This window comes from Gossypium hirsutum, chromosome A10 (genome assembly GCF_007990345.1).
Source record: "Gossypium hirsutum isolate 1008001.06 chromosome A10, Gossypium_hirsutum_v2.1, whole genome shotgun sequence".
NCBI classification, from domain to species: Eukaryota; Viridiplantae; Streptophyta; class Magnoliopsida; order Malvales; family Malvaceae; genus Gossypium; species Gossypium hirsutum.
In genome coordinates this window covers 13,977,903-13,986,422 of record NC_053433.1, presented here as the reverse complement: position 1 = coordinate 13,986,422, position 8,520 = coordinate 13,977,903, and the positions used below count along the sequence as shown (strand labels likewise).

The 8,520-nt window shown below is 37.5% G+C and overlaps 1 non-coding gene across 1 annotated transcript; it reads left to right on the top strand.

Annotated features, from left to right (window-relative positions):
* Positions 1–8,413: 8,413 nt before the first annotated feature.
* LOC121209072 (small nucleolar RNA R71) lies at positions 8,414–8,520 on the top strand. Its single transcript, XR_005904189.1, has one exon. It is a non-coding gene; the product is annotated as a small nucleolar RNA R71 (small nucleolar RNA).

Here is an 8,520-nt window from a genome sequence, read left to right as displayed (position 1 = left end):
TCAGCTAGTTAACTGGCCACGTTAGCTATCCCATTAAACCTGTGATGAAAAATGTTAATGAGTGACTGATTTGTCACTTTTCAATAACGTTAGTAATTGTTTTGTTATTTTTTTAAAGTTGAGTGACTGAAATGAAACCTAGGTGACTGTTTTTTCAGCTACCCCAAAGTTAAGTGACTGTTGGTGTAATTTACCCTTAAAAAAACAATGCTCTCTAAAATTAAAAACGATCTTGAAAACTCAAAACAGCTATACACCTTCTGCATCCTTCCTCCACAAACAACTTGAATATTTATAGAAATCTAGACGCAGCTTCAACACAATTAGATAAATTTCTCCAAAAACCAGAACCCTAAAAGAAAACTTTGATGGAACTAGAGGCTCTTGTCGATTGGAAAGTACAGCTTCCATAGGGACTTCCTCCATCCAATAAGTCACCTGATCTCGTCGGAGTCCCTCTTTAGCCAAAATATTAGCCACCCTATTCCCTTCTGTAGCCACATGCAGGTAACGGCAATGTAAAAAGAAATTTTTTTCCCAATTTCTTTCTTGTCCTTCATCAATGCACTAATACAAGACCGATTCTCAATAGGTTCCTTTCACTTTCACACAACCGTTAATGAATCCTCCTCCAGCTTTATATTACAAAAACATAATTCATCAGCAAAATATAGGGCTTGTATAGTAGCTAGGGCCTCTTTAACAAAAGAGTCAGGTACATATTCGTTTTTCTGACAATAGGAGGCCATTACCACCCTTCATTATCCGGGTTAAATTAGTTATATATGTAATTTTTTTAAAATTAGGTTTATAAGATTTTTTTATTTAAAGAAATAGGTCATTTTTCAAGTGAGAAACTGTCAAGTTGACCGTTAGCCGTGCAATAGTAAAAAAAATTAAAAGGAGGCCAACGATAAATTTTTTTACCTATAAATACCCCAAAATTTATTTTTTTTCATTCACATCCTATTCTCTCAATTTTTTATAATTTCCTAACTCTCTCAATTCTCTTAATTTTCTCAAATTCTTGTTCTAAAATTTTCGATAGTCTCGTTTAAAAATATTAGTTTTTTTAATTATTCCGTATTTTATTCATTTGGATTAAGTTTTCACGAATGGTAATTTCTCTAATTTGTTTTGACGATAATTATTTTTCTACTACTCAAGCAGTAATAGTAAGACGAATTTAATTCTTGTTATTTTCGATTATGTTAAATTTAAATTATTTTTTAAATTAAAATATTCTTTTTCATTATAAATAGGCAGATGATTGTGATTTGGAGGCTTTCATACGTAATTTGGCAAAGCTTCTGATCACAGAAAATCATGGTTACTTGCAAGAGGTGGGATTCTTGCGTATGTCTCATATGCTCGGGGGCTACAAAATCAAACTTAGACTCATTAGTGCGTTAGTGGAAAGATGAACGCCCAAGACACACATTTTCTATCTTCCATGCGGCGAATGTACAATCACACTTGAGTACGTGGTGTTACAACTCGGTCTGTCAGTGAATTGAACAATCATCACAGGAGCAGCTATCGTTCCCGTTAAAGAGGATCTCTACGTGACATTATTATGGAAGGTCCTGAATAATCTTGATGGTGGTTGGATATCGATGAATTGGTTGGCGAAAAATTTTGAAAGTTTCCTCCGTACGCGACATAGGTCGTCAAAAAACAATACACCCGAACATTCGTCCTTCAGTTAATCAGGGGCATTTTAATGCCCGATAAATCTCAAAATTTGGTGCATGTAAGGTGGCTACTACACTTAGTAGACTTCAAAAAATATGGAAAACTCAGTTGGGGATCAGCTATTTTGGCCACATTATACTGGGAGTTGTGTTGGACCATTGAATCAGATAAGACGTCAATCGGTGGCTGCCTGCTCTTGTTGTAGTGGTGGGCATGATGGCAGCTACCATTTCTACATCCCTGAGTGAACGACCCATACATGTTTTCGTTAGTGACAAGGTAAAAATTATTTATTAATAAATACGTAGTTTGTACAATAAATATTTTTATTTATTATATGTTTGAACTAATATATTACTTTTATAGGTGGAACCATGGACCGGATACGTAGGACTTCCCGAGGACTTGGAAGATATTAGGCTGCTATTATATCAACGCTCGGAAGTTGAGGTTAGTTATTCTTTTGAACCTATATTAATTACACAATAATTTGTAAAATAAAATTTCATACATATCGAATTTTACAATTGTACATTTTATTTTGAATAGATGTCATACGTTGACACCGATATCATATCTTGCATCTCGTCAAAAGTGTTGGCCAATCGGATACATGGGACTCGAAAGTGCCATTGATAGTGTATGCAATGGTGAAAATGCACGAATTAGGTTTGGTGATGCGATAATTCGAATTGAGGCAACAAATTCTGCCACCACTGCGAGACTTAAAAAGTTGCACAAGGTGAACATACGGGGGAAGAACAACAAGGATTGGCGAGAGGTTTACAAGGACTACATCGACGCTTGGGATCGTAGGATGAAATTCTTACCCATCTGTGAACCATTTTTCTTAACAGACACGACAACTTCTTTGAAGTACTTGTTATAGTTCAGATTCCTTGACAAGTCATATCTACCATCAGTGAAGGTAAAGAGTAAGCAACTTTGTCAAAAGAGGCAATGACGACTGCCCCAGTAGCAGCATATGGCTGGAAGCGGTCACACGATAGGTTTGTTATCGGCTCCGCTCGAAGAAGCACCGCCTATGTCTATGTAATATCTCGGCCAGTTCATTCTACTTATTCAGGTTCATTTCACTAACCCCTTGTTTTTTTCACAAGCACCGCAACACAAACCACCACTGCACGTGCCAAATTCTTCTGCTCCCGTAGGTACATATTTTGGGCCACTAACATCCTCCATATTCTGCACCCTTATGCAGACATCGATGTCGACCCAAATGTCGGGCCAAATACTGATGCATGCACCGTATGATGACACTGATACAAATGCCAATTCAACAACCGATGTTAGTGCGATACCCGAGTCAATGCCGACATATCTTGAGTTTTATGGCACCTTACGATTACATGTCAATAATGACACAAACATCGTTCGCATCATTATTTTATCGGGGTAGGTCATTGGCGCAACTATCTACTAGTGGAGTGAAAGATACATGATAGGAGGCTAGGACGACACCACACTTGAGCACGAAGGCGATGGAGATGAAGGCGAACACAATGAAGAAGGTGGAGATGGAGATGAGCAAGATGGTGAGGGTGAAGGTGATGATGATGAGGATAAAAAGAACGATGTAAATATATATAACATAAATAAAAAGACCATAAATTTTCATTCCAACACTACATTTGTCTTCGTTACTGATCGTGTTATTTCGTGATAGGTTTTAGAAATTTATAATTAATTGTTCTTGAAACTAACTATTATCGCGATGTAGGCAAATGTACCTATCGAACAGTAGTATAGTTTTAGCAAGACCAGATTGTCGAACCCAAATGAACTAAAAGTATTATCTAGCCTAAGAATAAAGAGGTTTTTGTTTTAACTTAACTAATTATCTAAACTAAGAACGCATAGAGAATAGAATTGAGGAATTGCTTTTGGAAAAATCGAATGAAAGAAGACAATACCTAAGGAAAATCCACTTAGACTGTACTTGTTATTCTAGCTCCGAATTGGACGATTTATTCATTTAACTTGTTCCTTAGAGATCCCTAAGTTATGTTATTATCCCTATTCAAGACTAATAATGTCTAATCCCTAGATTGAATAACCGAGACTTTTCTCTAATTAACACTCTAGGGTTGCATTAACTCGATCTATGGATCCCCTTATTAGGTTTCACCCTAATCTGGCAAAATCTTGTCACCCTATGTCTAGGCACACAATCAACTCCACTTAATTATGATAAATGTACTCTTAGACAGGGTCTATTCCTCCTCTGAATAAGAGCTTATCTTGAATCAATATCCTGGGATATCTAAACAAGAATTAAGAACACATAATTAAGAACAAGTTAAATATTTATCATACAATTCAGAAAACAATAACAAGATTCGTCTTAGGTTTCATTCCCCTTAGGTATTTAGGGGATTTAGTTCATAACTAAATAAGAAAACATCTTAGAATAATAAAGAATACAAAACATAAAGAAAACCCAAAACTCCTGAAGGAGAATTGAGGAGAGATCTTCAGTCTTGATGATGAATCCGGCTTCTGAGATGAATCAATCGGCTTCCTTGGAGTAATTCCTTACCCCCTATTCTGTGTGTCCCCTTATTCTCCTCTTCTAGGGAGTATTTATAGGCTTTGGAATGCCTATGAGCCTCAAAATTAGCCTTTTCTGAATTGGACTCAACTTGGGCTCGGCAGGGACATGCCCGTGTGACACGCCCGTGTGCGATTACTTTAGGCCGTGCTCGAGCCTGCCAAATTGACACGGCCCTGTCGTCTGCCTATGTGAAGAGGTCTAGGCCGAGTTGATTTAGTACTTTGGCCCATTTTCTTCGTTTTTACCCCGTTTCTTGTTCCTTTCGCTCTCTTATGCTCTCCTAAGTACAAAACATGAAATTAAAGCATTAGGAGCATCGAATTCACCGATTCTAATGGAAAATTATCCATAAAATGCTTTAAACATGAGGTAAAAAATGTATAAATTACGGTTTATCAAATACCCCCACACTTAAGCATATGCTTGTCCTCAAGCAAAATTCTCAATTTATAATCAAAATAAATTCTTCTCAACTTATAATTTCTATCGATAATATCTCAAATTAATCCATAAGTAATCATACATTGAGAATTTCAACTGAAAGAACATAAAAGTTTCAAACATTCTGAGTTGAGTATTTAATCATGTAAACATAGGTGTCTCTCCTCATCTGAGTAATTGCCTTTGATTCAGAATATCACAGAGTTTCACATGCTCACTGAAGATTCACTCAAATCACTCGAGGTGTTTAAGGACAATAAATGAACCACTCAATAGTCAATAACTAAAAGTCATTACCATAGGCTTGCATGAAAATTAAATCTCCACCACTATAATTTAAGATGATACATCAATCAAAAGGTCTTTAGAAGGTTATAGTAAGGCTTGGTTAGGGGGGTGTGGTCATAAGCTGAAATTAAGGGTTAGAATCGAGATTGAATTGAAAAATTGCCTAACTAGAAAAAAAGTTAATCTTCACTTGCGTCAACAGAGCTTCTTCTCAGAATATGAAATTACAGATATGTATATATAGTTTTTTTAAGAACAAGTTAAATAACCATAGACTAACTTATTACAAAAAAGACATAGCTAAGCAATTTCTTAAACTCAAATCTCGACAAAAATAGGAATCAAATTAATTTAGGGGATTTCAACAATAATGGGTTAAGCGTTAATATTGAGGTTAATACAAGGAATGGCTTGTTAGGCTCAAATGGGTTTACTAAGGGTTAATCGTGGAGGTAGACTTTTCATGGCATGAGTGGGTTAATCCTAAGTGCCTTATTCATTTTGATATATCAAATCAAATGGCGTGGTCTTGACATGCATAATCAAGCAAGTTCTAGAATAACAGTTCAATACTGACGCACTCAAAGTAATAATAAAAGTGAGCATGAAAGGATTAATAGATGCTCAAAAGGCTTAAAAATCTCACAAAAATTATGCCTTTTTGATGTTTAGACTCGTGAATTCCAATTCAAAGTAATACCTAGACTTGGGGAAACAAAATATAATTTTAAATTCTTAAAAATCAACTTATCATGCTTGATTCTCTAATGTCTTAAAGTTTAAACAATCAATGCATAAATCCCTATGTATTAATTCAAGATATATCAATCAAAATCATAAATCAATTAAAATTTATCCTAAATATGATATGAGAGATTTTCAAGAGAACAAGGTAATCATTTAAGGATTTTTCTGATAATGACATGAATACCCCCCACACTTAAGATGCACATTGCCCTCAATGTACAAAGATAGGTATTATAGAATAAAAATAAGATAGGGAGAGAAGTGAAACTTTCTGTATGATGAATTCCTCGAACTAGAGTTTTGGAGAGTAATCGGTTCGAGAGTGGAGGAGGATACTCCGGCAGTCGTAGAGGTTCATTAGTCCATAAGTCCTGCGCCAAAAGAATATTATATCTAGTGGTAGCTATGGTCGTGGTCGATCAGGGCATGACAGTCTTGGAGAACCTTTCCTGGTGGAGTTTTAGTTCCTATGTGACGATAAGCTTAAGAACTCTATATAACTGTGATAAAATCAGGAACTTTTTAGGGGATATGAGGAAGAATAATTACTCAAAAAGAAATAACCGAAATTAATAATTAAAAATAAAATTTCTAAAATCTAATAAAAATAAAAATTAGTTTCAATAAAAATTAAAAACATAAAATAATAAATAAATATTTTTAAACATCTTCATCACTGGATGGTTCGAGAGGTGGGACTGGCGATGAGATGTGGAGGTGCTGACAAATCTGCTATAGAGTAGCATCAATGTTGTCAAATCATTGAAAACACTGCTGCTCGAATCGGATGAGGAGCTTAAAGATGTCAGCATATGAAGCCGCCGCATGAACTGGACAAGATGGTGGTGGTGGCTGAGTCGGTGGGTCCTCGTGCTGTGGGGGGACATCATCAGGAATGTCCTCGTAGGCCTCCTCCTCAGTAGATTGGGTGAGACAATACTGGGGAGGGTAGATTCCTCGACGCCTCTCGATCATCCTCATGCTAAGCATGCTCGAGATGCCTTGTGGAGACATATGACCGATGAGGGTGAGGGATGATTCTTAGGCCTCGGTGTTGAGGAGCCCAAAGTGTCACGCCAGTTGAGTCATGTAGGGGCCAATGGAGATAACCCCCTTCCGATGTCGCTCCGTCTGGTGCTGAATTGCAAGGGTGATGAAATAGGCAAGGTCAATGGCATGCCCTTGCGATATACACCATAAGAAGTAGGCGTCGTGAGTGTTGACGATGCCCGTGCTCTCTCGTCTCCCTGTAATCGTGTAAGCCAAAATGCCGTGTAGGTACCTCAGGGATGGTGGGAGAACTGATGCCTTGGAGCGGCTAGGATTGTAGGAGGCTACGCCAGGGGCCAAAGTGTGCCAGCACTTCGAGGGAGAAAAATGTATGTGGCGAGTGGGAGCATATAGTTCATTTTCCTCCTTGAATTCCTCCGTATATAAGCCTAGTGCAGCACCGAACTCTGGGATGCTTAGCTGGCGGACTAACCCACCTAGGCGAAACTGGACCGTGCTGGGATCATCGTAATTTGTCATTACGGTCTGAAGATGGAATGTAAAGCATAGTTCCATCGTAAGCTCGAGATACGTCGGCTCGATAATCCCAAAGAACAGCTCCCAAGGGTCGGTGGTTAGGAGGGCCCGAATTGCATCAGCCATCTGAACTTGTTCTACGGTAGCCGAGTCGATACAGAGGCTCGCAATTAAGGGTTGGGCCCGAAGTATTTGGAAAAGCTCTTTTTGAGGCCCTCGGGGGAACTGCAAGAGGGGTTGACAAATTTTCGTGGTTGGACCTGTGGAAGATGACGCTCCCTTCCTCTTCTTCGAGGCAGGTACGGTGGCCTTTTTACCACGTGAAGATGACATGGTACCTGCATTTAGAATCATCAAGTCATCTTGATGAGTGGTCAAAGTAAAAGGAATACGATTTTCAAATAAAAGTAGAATTTCAGCCACAACCAAACATAACTAATGTAATAATTTCGTAACCTTATCATTGTATGAAAATGGGCATAGTAATAGCATGTATAGGACAAAATAGTGAGGCTTTTCTAACAACATGATTGAAAAATACAAATTGAATGATAGACATTGGCATGGAAATATCATGAGATTGAGCATGGTAAAGTCATGGGTATAAGGTTTCCCTAATAACTTGATTTAACACGCAATGTATAATAACTAACCTAAGAATGCAAACTAAACGATAAAATAATGAGAAAATGAAAAATAGTTCGAAAGTAATAAAGATTATGCTAATAATAAGCATTAGTAATAAGTAAAATAGAAGTAAAAGGAGTAAACAAATGCTAAGGGAGAGAGAATGAGCGTTAAGGTTGGTATTCTGAATAGTTTGTTCTACCTCCACTTCCTTTGCACTGCATTACTCGGTGAACCTGTGAAGAATTAAGAAAACTATCAATCTTTTTATTTAAGAGTTCTACCTGATTAGAGAGAATGGTGACCGAATCGATGTTATAGACGTTGACTGTTTTCGTTGGCTTTGTCCTCATGACTTGCCACTGATAGTTATTCAGTAACATCTCCTCTATAAACTCATAGGCATCTTCCGATGTTTTATTGTTGATGGTTCCACCCGCCGCTGCGTCAACCATTTACCGAGTCGAAGGATTCAGAACATTGTGAAATGTTTGTACTTGGAGCCAAAGCGGTAACCCATGGTGGGGGCATCTTCTCAAAAGGTCCTTGTATCTCTCCCATGCATCGTAGAGTGTTTCTAAATCCATCTGCACAAAAGAAGAGATATCATTACGTAATTT